We start from the raw sequence: 10,412 nt of genomic DNA, 5'->3' as shown, positions 1-10,412 counted from the left end.
AAGTACATTTCAACCCCCTATTCAAAGTAAACTGGCATGAGAATCCTTGTACCCAGTATTGTTAAGTGTGGAGAGGAAAGGCCAAATGATGAGTTGATCGAATCCCCAAGGTTTTATGAAAGCCATTCAGGAATTCACCTCAGTTTCATTTACTGGCTTACAATAAATGCTACTTACCAGTAGTTTCAATGTAATATCCTTCATTCAAGTGCTGCAAAATGCTAGTTCTTCTTGCTACTTTAACCCCAGAAAAAGCACAATTTGTTTACTGAAACAAGAAGGATATCTGCCCATTGAAGCACTAAGAATAAACTGCTTGTTTTCTGCACTTCCAAGCTCTTCCCAGCCAGCATTTTCAAAGCAGAATTCAGGCCCAAAATACAAAGGGCACTAGTAATTGGAATAAATAAAATGCACTTGTAAGGGATCTCTTGTACCTAGAATTATCATGATTGGAATGCAAAGTGGAAATGGTGACAATCCATTTCCCAAGACTTCATTGAAATCCATTCATGAAAAATTTTCAGGAAACATACTTCATTTGTATGTGCCTGCTGGCAATCAACATCAGCTACCCAAGTACCCAGATGCTGTAAGGTGACATCAATCTAATCAGTACTTCACAGTATTTCAACCAGAGACAAAAATGAATTGTCTCATTGAGATAAACTTATTGCTGCAAGATGAAGCTGCCAACAGAAACCGCTTTTATTCAGTACTTCCAAGGTGTCCTTAGGCAGTACATTCAAAGAAGAGTTCAGGCCCTGTAATCTAAGTCCAATGGCAAAAGATCCTTAGTACCTTGGATTACCTTGTTTGGGGAGGCATGATGTAGTGATGAGTGCAACAATTTCCCAAAGTTTTATTCAAATTATGAAAACATTTTCAGAGAACTTACTTTAACTGTAGTCTTTGTGACTGAATGTATTCAAAGATCTCCCCAATGCCACTCTTCAAAGCAAACTAGCATGACAGCCCTTTTACTTAGGATCACCAAGTTTGTGGAGGAAAGGCTAAATGATGCTGGATGGAATTCCAAAATTTCCTTGGAAGTCATTCTAAAGCCTTGATCAGGAATTTATTTCAGTTGCATTACTGTCTTGCAGAAAATTCTGTTTACCAGTAGTTCAAATGGTTCAAAGTAATATCCCTCCTTCACTTGCTCCAAATCACTAATGCTTCTTGCTACTTCAGCTCTAAACAAAGCACAATTTGCTCACTGAAAACAAAAAGGTTATCTCCACATTGACGTGGCTAGCACAAACTGCTTGGTGTTCTATGCTTCCAAGATCTTCTTAGCCAGCAAATTCAAAGCTGAGTTCAGGCCCAAGACACAACATTCAGTAGCAGGATATCCCTAGGATCACCAAAGTTGGGGAGGAAAAAGACAGTGCTTACTGGATCAACTCCCAAAGATTTGACTAAAATCCATTTGTAAAAACTTTAAAATAATGCACTTCACCTCCATTTGCCTGCTGGCAATCAACTACAGCTACACACATCTGAAGAATTTGTAATGTGAAATCATTGTAATGAGCCTGGAAAATTACTTTTGCTTCCTGGTGGTTTAACCAGAGGCAAGAATCAGTTGTCTTACTGAGAAGCAGGTATGTTGCTACAAGTTCAGGCTGCTACACAAACCACTTTTTCCCAGCACCTTCAATCTGTTCTCAGTCTGAACATTCAAAACAGAATTCAGGCCCAATATACAAAGTGCACTAGCAAAAGCTCCTTTTGACCAATGTTTACCACTTTGGGAAGGCATGATGGAATGGTTTGTGAGAAAATTCACCATAAAGTGTCATTGAATTTCTTTTTAAACTTTTTCAGAAAATGCACTTCAACTGTAAGGGTTTTGATTGAGTACATTCAAAGCACACTTGAGACCCCATATTGAAAGTGCACTAGCATGAGAGCCCTTGTACCTAGGATCACCAAGATTGGTGAGGAAAGGCCAGGAGATGAATGGATGAATTCCCCAAAGTTTCATTGAAATCCAGTTATTAAAACTTTTCAGAATATGAACTTTATTTGCATTTGCAACATGGCAATCAACCACATCTACCCATGTACCCAAACACTATAATGTGATCCCATTCTAATCAGCAACGAGAATCACTTTTGCTTCAAGGTAGTTCAACCAGAGACAAAAGTCAATGGCATCATTGAGATCAGTGTGTGTTGGTACAAAATGAAGTTGCTAGCACAAACCCCTTTCATTCATCAATTCCAAGCTGTTCTCAGCCAACAAATTCCAAGGAGAGCTCAGGCGCAAAATATAAAGTGCACTCACCAAAGCTTCCTAGTACCTAGGGTCACCAAGTTTGGGAACCATGTTGGAATGGTGAGTTAGACTCTACCCCAATGTTTCATTGAAATCCCTTTCGAAACTTTGTCAGAAGTCTCCCTTCAAATAACAGTGGTTGTGATTGAGTACATCTAAAGATCTCTCAAGTCCAATATTCAAAGTTAACTATCAGGAGAGCCCTTGTGCACAGGATCACCAAGTTTGGGGAGGAAAGACCCAAAGATGAGTTCATCAATTCTACCAAGAATAATTGAAATCCATTTTAAGACTTGTTCAGAAAAATCACATCAGTTGTATTTATTGACTTGCAACAAAATACCCTAATCAGTAGTACAAATATTTCAATGAAAAATTCTTCTTCAAGTGCTGATAATCTCTTGTGCTTCTTACTATTTGAACCACAGAGCACAATTTGCTCATTGAAAACAAAAAGTTGTTAGCAGCTGTTAGCAGAAACTGCATGTGCTCTGAGCTTCCAAGCTCATCTCAGCCAGTACATTCAAAGCAAAGTTCAATCCCAATAAACAAAGTGCACTGACAATAGAACCTTGGTACCTAAGATTACCAAATTGGGGGAGACATTTGTTACAATGGTGAGAGAAATTATTTCTCAAAGTTTCATTGAAATCTTTCCTGAAACTTTTTCATAAATCTCACTTCAACTGCAGCGATTGTGTTTGAGCACATTCAGAGCATTCTTCAAGCCCAATAGATCCCTTGTACCTAGGATCACCAAGTTTGGTGAGGAAAGGCCAAATGACGAGTTGACAAATTCTATGAAGTTTCATTGAAATCCATTCTAAAACCTTGTTCAGAGAAATCACTTCATTTTCATTTACCAGCTATCAAGAAAATGCCTTTACTGATATTACAAATGGTTCAAAGTAAAATTGTTCCTTCCAGTGCTGAAAATTGCTTGTGTTTCTTGCTACTTCAACCACAGAGTAAGCAAAATTTGTTCACTGAAAACAAAAAGGTTATCTGCATGTTGAAGTTGCCTGCACAAACAGCTAGTGTTCTGCATTTTAAAGCTCTTAGCCAGCACATTCAAATCAGAGTTCAGGCCCCAGATACAAAGTGCACTAGCACTTGAAATATACAAATGCACTGGAAAGACATCCCTTCTATCGAGGATTACCATGTTTGGGGTGGCAAGTGGAAATGGTGAGTGGATCCATTCCCCAAGCTTTCTTTGAAATCCAATCGTGAATACTTTTCAGAAAATGCACTTCATTTGCATTGGCCTGTTGACAATCAATGGCAGCTACCCGACTGCACAGACTCTGTAACATGACACCATTGTAATCAGTGCTGAGAAGCACTTTTGCTTCATGATAGTTCAACCAGGGACAAAAATGAATGGTCTCATTCAGATCAAGGCATGTTGCTACAAGAAGAAGTTGCTAGCGCAAACCACTTTGGTTCAGCACTTCCAAGCTGTTCTCAGTCACCACATTTGAAGCAGAGTCCAGGCCCAATAACTCAAAATGTACTTGCAGAATATCCTTTGTATCTTGGATTGCCAACTTTGGGGAGGCATGTTGGGAATGGTTAGTGAAACTAGTTTCCAAAATTTCATTGAAATCCTTTTTGAAAGTTTTCAGAAAACTCACTTGAACTGCAAGTGTTGTGATTCAATACATTCAAACCACACCTCTGGCCCAATATTCAAAGTGCACTAGCATGAGAGCCCTTGTACATAGGATCACCTAGTTTGGGGAGGAAAGGCCAACTTATGAGTGGATGAATTCCCCGATGTTTTATTGTAATCTATTTATGAATCTTTTTGAGAAATCACCACAGTTGCATTTACCCAGCTGCAAAAACATTCCATTTACCAAAGGTAAACTTGGTCAAAGGAAAATTCTTTCCTTCTTTGGGGTGCTGAGGATTGAACCCAGGGCCTGTACATGTGAGTCAAGCACTCTATCATCTGAGCTATATCCCCAGTTCTACAATCCTTTCTTGAAGTACTGGAAATGGATTGTGCTCCTTCCTACTTCAAACGGAGATAAAGCACAAAGTATTGACTGAAAGCAAAGGATATCTGCACATTGAAGCCACTATCACACACTGCTTGTGTTCTCACTTCCAAGTAGTTATCAGCCAGCACATTCAAAGCAGAGCTCAGGCCCAAGATACAAAGTACACTACCAAGAGAGTCATTGCACCTAGGATTTCCAAGTTCGAAGTAGAAAGTAGAAATGGTGAGTGGATCAATTCCACAAGTTTTCACTGAAATTCATTCTTGAAAACTTTTCAGAAATTGCACTTCATTTGCATTTACCTGCTGCCAATCAACTGCATCAAATTGTGTACACAGACACTGTATTATGACACCATTCTAATTAGCACTGAGAAGTACTTTTACTTCATGGTAGTTGAACCACAGACAAAAGTGAATGATCTCATTGAGATCAAGATGTGTTGTTGTAGGATGAAGCTGCTAGAACATTGTTCAGCACTTCCAAGCTGTTCTCAGCCAACCTATTTAAAGCAAAACTCAGGCTCAAAATGTAAGATACTCACCAAAGAACCCTTGTACCTAGGATATCCAAGTATGGGGAGGCATGTTGGAATGGTGAGTGAGAAAATACCCCAAAGTTTCATTGAAATTTATTCTAAAAACTTGTTTTTTATTGTAAAAAAATGGGGTACAACTTGTTTCTCTGTTTGTACATAAATTGAGACATACCATTTTTGTGATCATACATTTACATAGGGTAATGTTTGATTCATTCTGTTATTTTTTCCTTCCCTTCCACCCCTCCCACACCTCTTTTCCCTCTATACAGTCTCTCCTTCCTCCAATCTTATCTCCCTCCAACCCCTCATTATGTGTCATCATCCACTTATCAGCAAGATCATTCATCCTTTGGTTTTTTGAGATTGGCTTATCTCAGCATGATATTCTCCAATTTCATCCATTTGCCTGCAAATGCCATAATTTTATTATTCTTTATGGCTAAGTAATATTTCATTGTATATAAAAACCAGTTTCTTTATCCCTTCATCAATTGAAGGACATCTAGTTTGGTTCCACAATCTGGCTATTGTGAATTGAGCAGCTATGAACATTGATGTGACTGCATTTCTGTAGAATGCTGATTTTAAGTCCTTTGGGTATAGGCCAAGGACTGGGATAGCTGGGTCAAATGGTGGCTCCATTCCAATATTTCTAAGGAGTCTTCACACTGCTTTCCAGAGTGGCTGCGCTAATTTGCAACCCCACCAGCAACGTATGAGTGTACCTTTTTCCCCACATCCTCGCCAACACCTAATGTTGATTGTATTTTTGATAATCACCATTCTAATTGGGGTGAGATGGAATCTTAGGAGTAGTTTTGATTTGCATTTCTCTTATTACTAGAGATGTTGAACACTTTTTCATTTATCTGTTGATTGCTTATAGATATTCTTCTGTGAAGTGTCTGTTCATTTCCTTAGCCCATTTGTTGATTGGGTTATTTGTAATCTTGGTGTCACGTGATTTGAGTTCTTTATATATTCTGGAAATTAGCACTCTATCTGAAGTATGAGTGGCAAAGACTTTTTCCCACTCTGTAGGCTCTCTCTTCACATTGCTGATAGTTTCCTTTGCTAAGAGAAAGTTTTTAAGTTTGAATCTATCCCAGTTATTGATGCTTGCTTTTATTTCTTGTGCTATGGAACTCCTGTTATGGAAGTCTGATCCTAAGCTGACATAGTGAAGATTTGGACCTACTTTTTCTTCTATAAGATGCAGAGTCTCTGGTCTGACTCCAAGGTCCTTGATCCATTTTGAGTTGAGTTTTGTGCAGGGTGAGAGATAGGGGTTTAGTTTCATTCTGCTGCATATGTATTTCCAGTTTTCCCAACGCCATTTGTTGAGGAGGCTATCTCTTCTCCATTGCATATTTTTGGCCCCTTTGACTAGTATGAGAAAGTTGTATTTATTTGGGTTTGTGTCCATGTCCTCTATTCTGTACAATTGATCTACCTGTCTATTTTGGTACCAATACTATGCCATTTTTGTTACTCTTGCTTTGTGAAATAGTTGAAGTTCTGGTATTTTGTTACATCCTGGTTCACTCTTCCTGTTAAGGATTGCATTAGCTATTCTGGGTTTCTTATTCTTTTTTTTAATAAGTGTTTTATGATTTATTCATATATTGCATTGTTTTAACATTTATCACACATCAAATTCCCATACAGTTAGGACAGCTTCTGTATTGATCTGATAATCTACTGAATGTTCTCCCACCAGTAAATACCACATTGACTTAGTTTCTGTTACTTGCTAAACTATTTTAATAACTATTTTGACAAGGCACTCCTAATTTTCTAGCTATTATATCTTTATTCATGACATTTATTTATTTCCGGATGTTGAACCAACCTTGCATCCCTGGGATAAAACCCACTTGATCATGGTGCGCTATCTTTTTAATATATATTTGTATGCAATTTGCTAAAATTTTTGTTGAGAATTTTTGCGTTGATGTTCATTAAGGATATTGGTCTGAAATTTTCTTTCCTTGATGTGTCTCTGTCTGGTTTAGGTATCAGGGTGATATTGGCTTCATAGAATGAGTTTGGGAGGGTTCCCTCCTCTTCTATTTCATGGAATCCTTTGAGGAGTATTGAATGAGCTCGTGTATGTCCTCCTGGTTCAGATTAGGTAATTCATATGTCTCTAGAAACTTGTTGATGTCTTCAAGGTTTTCTGTTTTGTTGGAGTATAGATTTTCAAAATAACTTCTAATTATGTTTTTTATTTCACTCCTGTCTGTAGTGATATTTCCTTGTTTTCCGAATTTTAGTAATTTGAGTTTTCTCTCTCTTTCTCTTTGTTAGTGTGGCTAAGGGTTTATCAATTTTGTTTATTTTTTCAAAGAACCAACTATTTATTTTGTTAATTTTTCCGATTGTTTCTTTTGTTTCAATTTCATTGATTTCAGGTCTGATTTTAACTATTTCCTGTCTTCTACTACTTTTGGTGTTGGTCTGCTCTTCTTTTTCTAGGGCTCTGAGCTGTAGTGTTAAGTCGTTTATTTGTTGATTTTTACTTCTTTTGTTGAATGTGCTCAATGAAATAAATCTTCCTCTAAGTACTGCTTTCATAGTGTCCCAGAGATTTTAATATGATGTGTCTTTGTTCTCATTTACTTCTAAGAATTTTTTATTTCCCTCCTGATGTCTTCTGTTATCCATTCATCATACAATAGTGTATTATTTAATCTCCAGGTATTGGAGAAGTTTCTGTTTTATATTCTGTCATTTATTTCTAATTTCAATCCATTATGATCTGATAGAGTACAAGGTACTATCTCTATCTTCTTGTATTTGCTAACAGTAGCATTGTAGCATAAAATATGGTCTATTTTAGAGAAGGATCCATGTGCTGCTGAGAAGAAAGTGTTTTCGTTCTTTGTTGGATGGTATATTCTCTATATGTCAGTTAAGACTAAATTGTTCATTGTGTTATTGAGATCTATGGTTTCTTTATTCAATTTTTGTTTGGAAGATCTATCCAGTGGTGAGAGAGGTGTGTTAAAATCGCCTAGTATTATTGTGTTGTGGTCTATTTGATTTCTGGAATTGAGAAGGATTTGTTTGACATACATGGATGGGCCAATGTTTGGGGCATAGATATTTATGATTGTTATGTCTTGCTGATTTATGCTTCCCTTAAACAGTATGTAATGCCCTTCTTTATCCCTTCTGACTACTTTTGACTTGAAGTCTACATTATCTGAAATGAGGATGGATACTCCAGCTTTTTTGCTGTGTCCGTGTGCATAGTATGTTTTTTCCCCATCCTTTCACCTTTAGTCTATGGGTATCTCTTTCTATGAGATGAGTCTCTTGCAGGCAGCATATTGTTGGATTTTTCTTTTTAATCCAATCTGCCAGTCTATGTCTTATGATTGATGAGTTCAGGCCATTAACATTCAGGGTTATTATTGTGATATGATTTGTATTCCCAGTTCTTGACTCATTTTTGTTTTTTGACATGATTTGATTCCTCCTTTATTTGATTATTCCTTTAGGCTAGTTCCTCCCGCTGCTAATTTGCATCGTTGTTTTTCATCTCTTCCTCATGGAATATTTTCCTGAGAATGTTCTCTAATGCCAGCTTTCTTTTTGTAAATTCTTTTAGCTTTTGTTTACCTTGGAAGGATTTTATTTTCATCGTCATACTGAAAGTAACTTTTGCTGGGTATAAGACTCTTGGTTGCCATCCATTTTACTTTCAGGGCTTGGTAAATGTTGTTCCAGGCCCTTCTAGCTTTCAGGGTCTGGATTGAAAAATCTGCTGATATTCTTATCGGTTTCCCCCTGGATGTAATTTGATTCTTTTCTCTCACGGCCTTTAAAATTCTGTCTTTATTTTGTATGTTAGGTGTTTTCATAATAATGTGCCTTGGTGTGGGTCTGTTGTAATTTTGTACTGTATATTTCGAGTCCTATAAGCCTCTTTTACCTGGTTTTCCATTTCATTCTTCAGTTTTGGGAAACTTTCTGATATTATTTCATTGAATAGAATGTTCATTCCTTTGGTTTGTTTCTCTAAGCCTTCCTCAATCCCAATAATTCTTAAATTTGGCCTTTCATGATATCCCATAATTCTTGTAGATTCTGTTCATGATTTCTCACCATCTTCTCTGTTTGGTCAACTTTGTTTCCAAGACTAAATATTTTGTCTTCAATGTATGAGATTATGTCTTCCATGTGTTCTATCCTATTGGTTATGTTTTCTTTTTCCTTTTTTTTTTTTGGTTTTTATTTTTTTAATATATTTATTTATTTTTTTTAATTGTATACAAATGGGATACATGTTGTTTCTCTATTTGTACATAGAGTCAAGGCATACCATTTGTGTAATCATACGTTTACATAGGGCAATGATGTTTATTTTTTTTCCCTTCCCCCCCACCCCTCCCACCCCTCTTTTCCCTCTATACAGTCCTTCTTTCCTTCATTCTTACCGCTCTCCTTATCCCTAACCCTAAACCTAACCCTAAACCTAATGCTAACCCCTCCCACCCCCCATTATATGTCCTCATCCGCTTATCAGCGAGATCATTCGTCCTTTAGTTTTTTGAGATTGGCTTATCTCACTTAGCATGATATTCTCCAATTTCCTCCATTTGCCTACAAATGCCATAATTTTATCATTCTTCATTGCGGAGTAATACTCCATTGTATAAATATGCCACAGTTTCTTTATCCATTCATCAACTGAAGGGCATCTAGGTTGGTTCCACAATCTGGCTATGGTGAATTGAGCAGCTATGAACATTGATGTGGCTGTATCTCTGTAGTATGCTGATTTTAAGTCCTTTGGGTATAGGCCAAGGAGTGGAATAGCTGGGTCAAATGGTGTTTCCATTCCAAGCTTTCTGAGGAATCTCCACACTGCTTTCCAGAGTGGCTGCACTAATTTGCAACCCCACCAGCAATGTATGAGTGTTCCTTTTTCACCACATCCTCGCCAACACCTATTGTTGCTTGTATTTTTGATAATCGCCATTCTAATTGGGGTGAGATGAAATCTTAGGGTAGTTTTGATTTGCATTTCCCTTTTTAGTAGGGATGTTGAACATTTCTTCATATATCTGTTGATTACTTGTACATCTTCTTCTGTGAAGTGTCTGTTCATTTCCTTAGACCATTTGTTGATTGGATTATTTGTATTCTCGTGTAGAGTTTTTTGAGTTCTTTATAGATTCTGGAAATTAGCGCTCTATCTGAGGTATGGTTGGCAAAGATATTCTCCTAATCCGTAGGCTCTCTCTTCACATTTCTGATAGTTTCCTTTGCTGAGAGAAAGCTTTTTAGTTTGAATCTATCCCAGTTGTTGATTCTTGCTTTTATTTCTTGTGCTATGGGAGTCCTGTTAAGGAAGTCTGATCCTAAGCCAACAAGTTGAAGATTTGGACCTACTTTTTCTTCTATAAGATGCAGGGTCTCTGGTCTGATTCCGAGGTCCTTGATCCATTTTGAGTTGAGTTTTGTGTAGGGTGAGAGATAGGGGTTTAATTTCATTCTATTGCATATGGTTTTCCAGTTTTCCCAGCACCATTTGTTGAAGAGGCTATCTTTCCTCCCTTGCATATTT

Source organism: Sciurus carolinensis, chromosome 4 (assembly GCF_902686445.1).
Source record: "Sciurus carolinensis chromosome 4, mSciCar1.2, whole genome shotgun sequence".
NCBI classification, from domain to species: domain Eukaryota; kingdom Metazoa; phylum Chordata; class Mammalia; order Rodentia; family Sciuridae; genus Sciurus; species Sciurus carolinensis.
This window is presented reverse-complemented; position numbering follows the sequence as displayed.